A 12,199-nucleotide genomic window follows, 5' to 3' on the forward strand; every position below is an offset into this window, starting at 1 on the left:
TCCTTCTATATCTGTCTATTCCTCAGTTTGATCCCCGTGTCAGCATTGATGTCCTTATGTTTTTCATGTCCAGACACGGACATGTCTTGTTTCATGTCTTTTTATTAATTAAATGTTCACTCCTGAACTTGCTTCTTGTCTCCAAGCGTCTGTTCTCACAAAATCAGGTTTACTTACTTTTAATCCTACCCTGTGATGTCACAGAGAATAATTGTTCATGTTTTTAACCACAGATCAAAGAAAGACACCATGTAGACACTGGTATGACGCTGGAGATAATGAATACAAGGTTGAAAAGTGGCAGAATTGCCCTTTAATAATACATTTCATCCGTCATCAACACTAATCAGATGTCAAAGTTAACTGGAATGATTCAATGAGTGAATTTTATAACATTTTTAAGTACCTGGGGGTTGTGATAAGGTAATTTAGTGATACCAAGCAGACAATTGTATCAACATTTCTTGGGCTTGTTGAGTTAGATGGAGGAAATGCTAAATCTATAGCCCGTGCTGTTGTGGCTTTCCTCGAGAAGTGTCCGCAAAGAGAAACCCCTAAGGATAGGGACTGACAATGCCTCTTATGACGGGGATTAACAATGGGGTCCATAAAGTGCTGAAGGAGGAGTATGGCCTCAAATATCTGGTGCTTGATGTAAGTCATGCTTCCAATGACACCATCCCCCGTAGTGTGGAGTACTTGGTACGAGAGACTTATAACTGGTTTTATGTGTCTCCAAAGCGCAGGGAGGCCTACAAGGCCTTATATGAGACCATCAACTGGGGAGAGAAACCTTTACAGATAACCAAGGTGTGTGCCACACGTTGGCTCTCCATTGAACCTGCGGTTCCACACATTTTGGACTAGAGGGAGGAGTTTAGGCTGCATTTCGCAGTCCCCGAGTCCAGTGAACACTGCTACATGACTGAGGTTTTATACTCCATGTACAGTGATCCTCAAAACATATTGTATCTGACTTTTTTGAAGTCAGTGCTGGGTGAGATACAGTTGGCCATCAAGGCTTTTGAGGGAGAGCAAGTAGATCCTCTTAAGCTACTTGACAGCTTGGTTAGCCTGATCAAGTCTGTGAGCAGCAGGGTGCTGAATCCACTGGCAAATGTTGATGTACTCAAAGGGCCAATAGATGGATACATCAGTCCCAAACCGCACCTTGGTTACCTTTTGAGTCAAAGGCAGCTGATCTCCACCTTGCGCCCGAGGATGAAAACAACGTCGGAAAGCGGTGTGTAGCCTTCACCATCTCCCTCACTAATGAGTTGAGGATGAGACTGCCGGACAACATTGAAGCATTGCATTACATGTCAGTTTTCAATGTGGAGGAAACTCTAAAGCACAATAAGAGCCCTGGAGAAATAGAAAAAATAGCCAAGCTCCTTGGCTACTCGCCTGCAGAGATAGACAAGATTGTCCAGCAATGGCGTGCCATCCAACTTAGTAAATGGAATGAGACAAAACACACACTGGGTTCTGGAGTGAGATTTGGAAGTTCAGGGATGCAGCTGATATCAACCCGTATCAAGAACTTGCCAGGGCTGCTGTGTCTGTCTTGTCCTTGACACACTCGAATGCTGAAGTCGAGAGAGTATTCAGCCAGATGAGTGTGGTAAAAAGCAAACTTAGAAATCGGATGTCCTTGCAGACTCTTAACTCCATCCTGTACATTCGATATGGACTGAAGCTGTCTGGTGAGGCTTGCTATGAGCACATTAGCTGCTTACTCATTTAAGTCATCTCCCTCAGTTGCTGAACCTGCCATAGAGAGCCTTGACCAAAATGACAATGACCCACTCTTTCTGTGAGCCAGCACAGCCTGTGTGTGTGTGTGGAGGGGGAGGGGGGGAGGGGGGGTCTGAAAAAACAAACAATTAACCTGAATTAGGGCCAGACTTGTTACCATAATTTTCTCACATTGCCTTTGACAGTTTTTTCTATTGTCTCTTTTTGGTTCATTTAGATTGTTAATGTAGATTGTATACAAAAAAAATGTTTAAAAAATGTTATGGTTAAAAATGTTAATGTTTTACTGGTACTTGTTGTAGGCTCCTAAGTGGACCATAAGGTTGAAAACCAAACCAAATTAAGAAAATAAAAATAAATAAAAATAAAATACTAAGTAACTCCGCCAGTGTCTCAGAGTGTAACTCCCCCAGTCCCAAACCAGGATAAAGGAGGAGGGTTGGAATTGTGACACAAAATACAAGAATCAACAGAAGAAAGTTAATTTGTAGTTCTAAACATATTTAGGGTGTTTTTTACTCACTTTTTCTCTCCCACGACGTTATTCCTCTCTCCTACAGCATCCATCACAATCACATGCACTTGGCAAATTAGGCGATGACGTCATTTAGCGACTTCTCGTGACTTTCAGGACAGCCAATAGCTACTTTTATAAGAACCACATACCAGATTTTTTTTTGACGTTGTCATTAGCAATTGAGTATTTCTTGTGGCCACCTAGCTCAAATTCTAGAAGTCGGATTAAAAGCGAGACTATAGCGTCCATAAAGTGACCATTGAATTTAAACCATGTTGGATAGGCTAAATTTGTAGGTGCAACAGTTTTTATGAAATGTATCATTTATCACGTGCACATTTCCGTCAATTAGAAAACAATGATGTGCTAACTTTTTGTAACAATTCTAATCAATGCTAACATATTTTTAGCTGAATCTCAGAGTGCTCAGCAACTTGCCAACACAAACAGGTCGCCGCCTCTACCAGCCAGCCATGATAAGAAGTGGTTGAGGACAATGCTAAACTACTATAGATAACTATATGTTGGTATTCAAGATGAGGTTAATCAATAAATGCACACAGATAATTGTCCAACATGAAAAATGGGTTGTTTATTAGTGAGCTGAATGTGGTTTTGATTAGCTAGCCAGCAGCTGTAACATTAGATAACTAGCTAACATAACGTTATACCACAGCATAAGTTACCTGTCAGATGAGAACTAAATGTTGGCTAGCTAGCTAACCAACAAGCGAGGAAAGCTACCTACCTATATTTTTCATGGGAAGGTGTTTTATAAGGCTGAAGTCATCTGTGTAAACAAACAGATAAACTAGCTAATGTCCTCGCCTGCTATAGTCAGTTGGCTAACTAGCAAAAACTCAAATGTTGACAATAACTTAGCTAGCTATATCCCACAATATTTCACAAAGGAAAGCTAGCTAAGTAAAGTTCATAGTCAACACCAAACTTTGGAAAACGGCCACACAGCTAATTTATAATACATTGTCCAATGGGCATTGCTCATCTAACGTTAGCTACTCCATAAAGTAAAATTGGCTTGCTTGCTAACTTTACATGTACAACCAGATTTCAATGTATAACATAACACCTGCTAGCTAGCTTGCTCATTTAACATTAGCTAACGTTACAGACCTTACCCTATGCATTGATTCAGTACGCGCCCTCCTCTCAATGCAATTGTCTTCCTGTCATTATAATCCAAATTTGCACTGACTGATCAATAGTGTCAAATAAATTTTCAGTGTGTTCCCAAAAATCTGAATTTGCCACACGTGCACCCAGTTAAAACGTGCTAGTGCAACCGAATCTGAGCGCAGTTTAAAGAAAACGTTATGCTTGCTAACCTGGTTAGAGCTAACTCTATATATGACCTAACTGAAATGACACTGTTTTCAACACATCAACTGTCTAAGACTATTTATTTTTGAGCAAGCAAGATAAATACACGTTCAATCAGTACTGAGGGAATGAACAACAAATACATTGTGCAACAAAAGCTTCCAGGTGCATGTCCACAATCCGCTACTCTGCCATATGGCACTGTTTCACTGGGCAGTACTGTAGGGATGGCGTGAATCTCATGGATGATGAGGGCAACGACCTCTTTCTTCCTTGAGAGTCTGAGAGCTGGTCTCTCCTCCGTTCTAGCGAGACGGGTGCAGTAGTACATACCAGCCCACTCACTGCCTCTTGCCTGCCACTCCGCGAAACCAAAGGCTCTTTTAAGAGCCAATTAAAACTATACACTAAAGAGAATGGTCAAACTGTCCTCAGTTCCAAAGACGGTGACGCTAACCATTGCACTACAGACCTTGTTATAAGCACATCAACTTGACACTATTTATATGGACTGTCTGGCCTATTTAACTGGACATGCTGATGATGACAGGAGTTATCAACATTGTTCTTGATGATCCACAGCGTTATGCAGGCTTTTCTGATCAAGCAGTGCTACAACACCTGATTCTACTACTCAGCTGTTCACCGAGACCAATAATAGTAGAATCAGGTGTGGTAGAACTGGGCTTGAACAAAAAAGCCTGCATAAACCTGTAGCTTCTCAAGAGCAGTTGTGGCCATCCCTGAATTGTATTTACAAAGTTGACTATACATTTTGTTGTAAATTTGATATTTAGTTATAACTCACTTTTGTTTACAGGTAGTGTAGTACTAGGCCTTTCTTCAGTAAACTACAAGGTGCAGTTTCATGTAAATAGTTAATGTGTACATGTTGATTATGTGTGTATTTTCCAGGAGGTTGTTCGATTGTCTTAAAATCGAAGTAACATGATTTTAAAAAATCAGAGGAAAGGAAAGAAAGATGTTGGTGGGAAAGGGGGGGGGGAGTTGAGAGGGGCACAGAACAAGAGATGGAGAGAGTTAGAGAAACAACAGAAGGGAAAGAGAAGAGAAAGAGGTCTGACAGAGAGAGAAAGCTGAAAGTGGGGGAGAGAGAGAAAGTGAGAGAGCGAGCAAGAAGGCCCTTGAGCTCATAAAACTAGTGGCGCAGTAATCATGGTCTGTCTGTCTGATGGCTATTTGTACACTAGGTGGCACCATAAAACCACCGGAGACATGACTGGAATTTTAAACATCATTAACTCTCTCGCAGCAGCGCTGTAGCATACCCTACACCAAGGGCGGGGCAAAGTATGGCCTGCCGGGCACTTCAATACGGCTTGCGAGACATAAAAATGAAAATAAATGATTTTAACAAACAATTAGTCCCCCCAAAAATGTGGCCCTCCGTTGAATTTCAAAATCCCGACGTGGCCCTCGAGCCAAAAGGTTTCTCCACCCCTGCCCAACACTAAAACCCTTCACAGTTTGAATGGAACCCTAAAGGCTGCCTACAGATATAGATCTTTGCAGCAGCAATACATATAGCAGTGCCTTCGACTGCTGTGCCACTCGGGAGGATCCCACAAATTGATTTTAACAAACAATTAGTCCCCCCAAAAAATGTGGTCCTCCATTGAATTTCAAAATCCCGACGTGGCCCTCGAGCCAAAAGGTTTTCCCACCCCTGCCCTACACTAAAACCCTTCACAGTTTCAATGGAACCCTAAAGGCTGCCTACAGATATAAGTCTTTGCAGCAGCAATACATATAACTAAACTCAGCGAAAAAATAAATGTCAATTTTTTCAGGACCCTGTCTTTCAAAGATCATTTGTAAAAATCCAAATTTCTTCACAGATCTTCAATGTAAAGGGTTTAAACAATGTTTCCCATGCATGTGCAATGAACCATAAACAATTAATGACCATGCACCTGTGGAATGGTTGTTAAGACACTAATAGCTTACAAACGGTAGGCAATTAAGGTCACAGTTATGACAACTTAAGACACTAAAGATGCCTTTCTACTGACCATGAAAAACAGCAAAAGAAAGATGCCCAAGGGTCCCTGCTCATCTGCGTGAAAGTGCCTTAGGCATGCTGCAAAGAGGCATGAAGACTGCAGATGTGGCTAGGGCAATAAATTGCAATGTCCGTACTGTGAGACGCCTAAGACGGCGCTACAGAGAGACAGGACAGACAGCTGATCGTCCTCACAGTGGCAGACCACGTGTAACAACACCTGCACAGGATTGGTACATCCGAACATCACACCTGTGAGACAGGTACAGGATGGCAACAACTGCCCGAGTTACACCAGGAACGCACAATTTCTCCATCAGTGCTCAGACTGTCCTTAATAGACTGAGAGAGGCTGGACTGAGTGCTTGTAGGCCTTTTGTAAGTCAGGTCCTCACCAGACATCACCGGCAACAACATTGCCTATGGGCACAAACTCACTGTCGCTGGACCAGACAGGACTGGCAAAACGTGCTCTTCACTGACGAGTCGCGGTTTTGTCTCACCAGGGGTGAAGGTTGGATTCATGTTTATCGTCAAAGGAATGAGCATTGCAACGAGGCCTGTACTCTGGAGCGGGATAGATTTGGAGTTGGAGGGTCTGTCATGGTCTGGGGTGGTGTGTCACAGCATCATCGGACTGTTGTCATTGCAGGCAATGATGTGGTACCTTTCCTGCAGGCTCATCTTGACATGACCTTCCAGCATGACAATGCCACCAGCCATACTGCTCATTCTGCGCGTGATTTCCTGCAAGACAGGAATGCCAGTGTTCTGCCATGGCCATCAAAGAGCCCGGATCTCAATCCCACTGAGCACGTCTGGGACCTGTTGGATCGGAGGGTGAGTGCTAGGGCCATTCCCCCCAGAAATGTCCGGGAACTTGCAGGTGCCTTGGTGGAAGAGTGGGGTAACATCTCACAGCAAGAACTGGCAAATCTGGTGCAATCCATGAGGAGGAGATGCACTGCAGTACTTAATGCAGCAGCTACAGACTGTTACTTTTGATTTTGACCCCCCCTTTGTTCAGGGACACATTATTCCATTTCTGTTAGTCACACGTCTGTGGAAATTGTTCCGTTTATGTCTCAGTTGTTGAATCTTGTTATGTTCATTCAAATATTTATACATGTTAAGTTTGCTGAAAATAAACGCAGTTGGCATTGAGAGGATGTTTCTTTTTTTGCTGAGTTTATGATGCATGTAATCCCTTATGGAAAAACCACATGAATTCTTGTGTGAAGTTAATGTAATAACATGTGACAACATGTGAAGCAACATGTGATAACATGAAACTGCACGTGGCAACATGTGAAAACATGATCTCATGTTAAAGAAATGTGACAACTTGGGGATGCAAAATATCAACATGTGATACCATTCAACTGAAAACATATGTTTTTGGAAAACGTGATATTCCATGTGAAAAAGTGTTTTTGAAACATTTCACACCTTGCTCAAGGACACATCAACAGATTTTTCACCTTGTTGACTCGGTTATTCAAACCAACGACCTTTCAGTTACTAGTCCAACACTTGAACCGCTAGGCAAATCATGTGCAAGTGAAATTTCAAATGTGGAATGCTGTGCAAACATGTGTTTTTGGACCCCAGCACATGAGATATTGAGGGGATTTGATTATCTGGCATGGGTTGCCCCGTTGGGAGGAGTTTGTACCAAGTGATTGCATAAGTTTTAGAACCAGGCTGACTCCTGGGTGTGACCCAGGTGACCCGTTCAAAGCCCATGGCGAAGATGGCTCAAAGCAAAAGTTCTGTATATTAAGCATGTGGAATAATAAGTATAATTATGTGTTTTTACATGCAAAAGGAATTCATTTTAACAAAAATGGTTTATCTGCCTTAGCAATGGAAACTAATTTGAGAATTCAATCATATATTTTATGGAAAATATATGTTTTATGTTTCTGGACCATGCACCACATTACCTTGTTGACAAGATGACTGAGCGGAGAAGATTACTGTTCCATTTGAGATGGGAACTCCTCCCTCAACGATTTTGCCTGTTCACATCACGGCCATAGCTGGGTGCACCGTGGCTCATGTTAATAGAGTTCCCTTTATATTTTCACATGTGCTCACATGTTGTCACATGTTTAGATTAATCAAATCAAAGCTAATTTTATTTGTCATACGCGCCGAATACAACCTTACTGTCACGCCCTGGTCTATATTTATTATGTTTATCTTCATTTATTGGGTCAGGCCAGGGTGTGACATGGGTTTATTTGTGGTGTGTTTCGTCTTGGGGTTGTGTGGGGTGTATAGCATAGTCTATGGCTGCCTGAGGCGGTTCTCAATCAGAGTCAGGTGATTATCATTGTCTCTGATTGGGAACCATATTTAGGCAGCCATATTCTTTGTGTGTTTCGTGGGTGATTGTCCTTAGTGTCCTTGTTCCTGTCTCTATGTTAGTTTACACTAGTATAGGCTGTTTCGGTTTTCGTTACGTTCTTTTTGTTTTTGTAGTATTTGTATTGATTCGTGTTTTACGTTTTTTCATTAAGCATGGATCGCAATCTACACGCTGCATTTTGGTCCGACTCTCCTTCACCGCATGAAAACCATTACACTTACAGTGAAATGCTTATTTACAAGCCCTTAACCAACAGTTCAGTTTTAAGAAAAATACCTAAAAAAACCAAGAAATAAAGTAACAAATAATTAAAGAGTAGCAGTAAAATAACAATAGTCAGGCTATATATAGGAGGTACCAGTACAGAGTCAATGTGCGGGGGCACCAGTTAGTCAAGGTAATTGAGGTAATATATACATGTGGGTAGAGTTATTAAAGTGACTTATACATAGATAATAACAGAGAGTTGCAGCAGCGTATAAAAGAGGGGGGCAATGCAAGTACCCTTTAGCTCAGTGCGGATGCTGCCTGTAATCCATGACTTCTGATTGGAGTATGTACGTACAGTCACTGTGGAGACGACATCATCGATGCACTTTGATTGATGATGAATCCAGTGACTGATGTGGTGTACTCCTCAATGCCATTGGAAGAATCACAGAGCATATTCCAGTCTGTTCTAGCAAAACAGTCCTGTGGTTTAGCATCTGCTTAATCTGACCACTTTTTTATTGACTGAGTCACTGGTGCTTCCTGTTTTAATTTTTGCTTGTAAGCAGGAATCAGGAGGTTAGAATTATGGTCAGATTTGCCAACTTGAGGGTGAGGGAGAGCTTTGCACGTGTCTCTGTTTGTGGAGTAAATGTGGTATAGAGTTTTTTTCCCGTTGGTTGCACATTTACATGTTGATAGAAATTAGGTCAAACCGATTTAAGTTTCCCTGCATTAAAGTCCCCGGCCACTATGAGCGCCACCTCTGGATGAGCATTTTCTTGTTTGCTTATGGCAGAATACAGCTCATTGAGTGCAGTCTTAGTGCCAGCATCTGTCTGTGGTGGTATGTAGACAGCTACAAAAAAATACAGATGGAAGATTGGAAGATAGTGGGGTCTACAGCTTATCATGAGATACTCTACCTTAGGCGAGCAAACCCTCGAGACATCCATAGATATCGTACAACAGCTGTTGTCTACAAATATACATAGACTGCCACCGCTTGTCTTACCAGAGGCTGCTGTTCTATCCTGCTGATGCAGTGTATAACCCGTCAGCTATATGTTATTCATGTTGTCGTTCAGCCACGACTCAGTGAAACATAAGATATTACAGTTTGTCATGTCCAGTTGGTAGGATATACAGTTGAAGTCGGACTTTTACATACACCTTTAAACTCAGTTTTTCACTATTCCTGACATTTAATTCAAGTAAATATTCCCTGTCTTAGGTCAGTTAGGATCACCACTTTATTTTAAGAATATGAAATGTCAGAATAATAGTAGAGATAATGATTTATTTCAGATATATTTTCATTCTGCACATTCCCAGTGGGTCAGAAGTTTACATACAATCAGTATTTGGTAGCATTGCCTTTACATTTTTTAACTCAGGTCAAATGTTTCGGGTAGCCTTCCACAAGCTTCCCACTGTCAGGTATGCGTAAACGGCTGTAAGGGAGTCAGGTGCAGGAGAGCAGATATTGGGTTACCAATGGAGCCGATGGAGCCCCCCCGATGCGCGGCTCCAGCTGTGCGTCGATACCAGTCTCGGGGACGACCCGGAGGACAATGCGCAGGGCGATCAAGATGGAGACGGTGGAACTCTCGCAGCAGGGAAGGATCCAACACGTCCTCCACCAGAACCCAGCATCTTTCCCCCGGACCATACCGCTCCCAGTCCATGAGGTACTGAAGGCCCCTCGCTCGACATCTCGAATCCAGTATGGAATGAACGGAGTACGCCGGGGCCCCCTCGATGTCCAGAGGGGGCGGAGGAACCTCCCACACCTCAGACTCCTGGAGCGGGCCAACCACCACCGGCCTAAGGAGAGACACATGGAACGAGGGGTTAATGCGGTAATCGGGGGGAAGCTGTAATCTGTAACAAACCTTGTTCACTCTCCTCAGGACTTTAAATGCCCCCACAAACCCCGGATCCAACTTCTGGCAGGGCAGGCGGAGGGGCAGGTTTTGGGTTGAGAGCCAGACCCGGTCCCCCGGTGCAAACACCGGGGTCTCACTACAGTGACGGTCTGCGCCAACTTTCTGGCACAGCACGGCGCGCTGAAGATGAACATGGGCGGCGTCCCATGTCTCCTCTGCATGCCGGAACCAGTCGTCCACCGCAGGAGCTTCGGTCTGACTCTGATGCCAAGGAGCCAGAATTGGCTGATACCCCAATACACACTGAAAGGGGGAGAGGTTAGTGTAGGAGTGGCGTAGCGAGTTCTGGGCCATCTCTGACCAGGGCACGAACGCTACCCACTCCCCCGGCTGGTCCTGGCAATAGGACCTCAGAAACCTACCCACATCCTGGTTTACTCTCTCCACCTGCCCGTTACTCTCGGGGTGAAAACCTGAGGTAAGGCTGACCGAGACCCCCAGATGTTCCATGAACGCCTTCCAGACCCTTGAAGTGAACTGGGGGCCTCAATCAGGCACTATATCCTCAGGCACTCCATAGTGCCGGAAGATGTGCGTAAACAAGGCCTCCGCAGTCTGTAGGGCCGTAGGGAGACCGGGCAGAGGGAGGAGACGGCAGGACTTAGAGAAACGATCCACAACGACCAGGATCGTGGTGTTTCCCTGTGATGGGGGAAGATCGGTCAGGAAATTGATCGACATATGTGACCATGGCCGCTGTGGAATGGGTAAGGGGTATAACTTACCTCTGGGCAGGTGCCTAGGGGCCTTACACTGGGCGCACACTGAACAGGAAGAAACATAAACCCTCACGTCCTTAGCCAAAGTGGGCCACCAGTACTTCCCGCTCAGACAGCGCACCGTCCGACCGATGCCTGGATGACCAGAGCAGGGTGACGTGTGGGCCCAATAGATCAGCCAGTCATGGACAGCAGATGCCCAGGAACGTACAGACGCCCAGCAGGACACTGGAGGGGAGTGGGCTCTGTACGCAACGCCCACTCAATGTCCGCGTCCAGCTCCCACACTACCGGCGCCACCAGTCAGGAGGCCGGGAGTATGGGAGTGGGATCCATTGGCCGCTCCTATGTGTCATACAGCCTGGACAGTGCGCCTGCTTTCACGTTCTGGGAACCTGGTCTGTAAGAAAGGGTGAAAACAAAATGGGTAAAAAACATGGTCCACCTTGCCTGGCGAGGGTTCAGTCTCCTCGCCGCCCGGATGTACTCCAGATTGCGGTGGTCAGTCCAGATGAGAAAAGGTTGATTAGCCCCCTCAAGCCAATGTCTCCACACCTTCAAAGCCTTGACGAGAGCCAACAACTCCCAGTCCCCCACATCATAGTTTCGCTCCGCGGGGCTGAGCTTCCTCGAGATGAAAGCACAGGGACAGAGCTTCGGTGGCGTGCCCGAGCGCTGAGAGAGCACAGCTCCTATCCTAGCCTCGGACGAGTCCACCTCCACTATGAATGCCAAGGAGGGATCAGGATGAGCCAGCACGGGAGCCGAGGCAAACAGAGCCCTCATGTGACCTAAAGCCCTGTCCGCCTCAGCTGTCCACTGCAAGCGCACCGGGCCCTCTAAAGCAGTGAGGTAATGGGAGCCGCTACCTGACCAAAACCTCAGATAAACCTCCAGTAGTAGTTGGCAAACCCTAAGAACCGCTGCACCTCCTTTACCGTGGTGGAAGTTGGACAATTACGCATGGCTGCAATGCGGTCACTCTCCATCTCCAACCCTGAGGTGGAAATGCGATACCCTATGTCAGAATGTCAGAATGTTATCAATATACACCACTACAACCTGCCCGTGCAGGTCCCTGAAAATCTTGTCTACAAAAGCTTGGAAGACTGATGGAGCATTCATCAACCCGTACGGCATGACGAGGTACTCATAATGCCCAGAGGTGTTACTGAAAGCCATCTTCCACTCATCTCCCTCCCAGATATGCACCAGATTATAAGCGCTCCTGAGATCTAGCTTGGTGAAGAAGCGCGCCCATGCATTGACTCTATCACTGTGGCTATGAGCAGTAGCAGGTAACTATAC

The sequence above is a fragment of the Oncorhynchus masou genome, chromosome 15 (genome assembly GCF_036934945.1).
Source record: "Oncorhynchus masou masou isolate Uvic2021 chromosome 15, UVic_Omas_1.1, whole genome shotgun sequence".
Taxonomy (NCBI): Eukaryota; Metazoa; Chordata; class Actinopteri; order Salmoniformes; family Salmonidae; genus Oncorhynchus; species Oncorhynchus masou.